Here is a 1,122-nt window from a genome sequence, read left to right as displayed (position 1 = left end):
GCAAATCTAATCTTGCAAAAAAGATATGGGCCTGCTGGGTTGCCTTCAAATACACTACTGCTTATGTGGAAATTATGTCTCAACCTATGTAATTCAGCTACTCAGTGTTATAAAAACCGTGTTGGAAAGTTCTTCTGAGGCGGATATATACCCCTTCCCCATCCTCCCACTTCCCTTCCCCATTCCTCTCTCCATCCTTCTTTCCTGCTTTTCTTATATCTATGCCTTTCTCTTCCTTTGTTTCTAGTATTATTTCTCTTAAACTGGAGAGGAAGTGTACTTCAAACAGAAGCACTCACTTTGAAGGTTCCAATTGGGATATTCTTGGTGAACCAAATATGGGATGCGACCTTGATCTACTCATGATGCTATGTTTAATCATCTCTAGCAACTGCATAGTGCTATTCTGTATGCAAATACTATATACACTATCCTAGACAATGATTACCGCATTATATTGTATGTACTTTTCCTTAATAAACATTGATTTAAAAAAAAAAAGGGGGTATATGCCAAAGCATGGGGGCAGAGGTGGAGGAGTGATTTGCTCCTTAGATTAGGGGCGGATTGCCCCCATGCTTCGGCATATATATATATATATATTTTTTTTTGATCAATAGGTTTTTATTGATATTCAACATATATCTCATACAATAAATCAAGATACATGGGGGTTGTTTCAAAAATAGCAAAAACAAAAACAAAAAACAAAGTAAACAAAAACAGAAATCTCTACACACAGTATGATTTGCACATCAGATTCAGTAACAGTTACACGTTTATCAGTACAAGACATTGACTCCAGCCTGAGGCTGTTAAAGTAATCAAGGTATTACTCTACGAGTTAGGTTTAAAGCTTTTACACCAGGTTTCCCATGTTTTGTCAAACTTGTGGCATCGCAAGTTATTGATGGCATATATTTTTTTTAGGCACAGATTGCAGTGTTTTATTTTTACTATGTTTTATTGTATTTGCTTTGCCGGTATGGTAAGTCTTACTGTTATACTGTAATGTTACTCTGTTTTATTGTTAAACATCATTTGCTTAGCAGGTACACCATTCAGCTGCAGCACAGGTTTATTTATCTTGACAGCAACAGCGTTCGCTCCCATGATACATAA

This window comes from Lithobates pipiens, unplaced genomic scaffold, assembly GCF_037356315.1.
Source record: "Lithobates pipiens isolate NorthernLeopardFrog02 unplaced genomic scaffold, aLitPip1_a1.2 Scaffold_10, whole genome shotgun sequence".
Classification (NCBI taxonomy): domain Eukaryota; kingdom Metazoa; phylum Chordata; class Amphibia; order Anura; family Ranidae; genus Lithobates; species Lithobates pipiens.
This window is presented reverse-complemented; position numbering follows the sequence as displayed.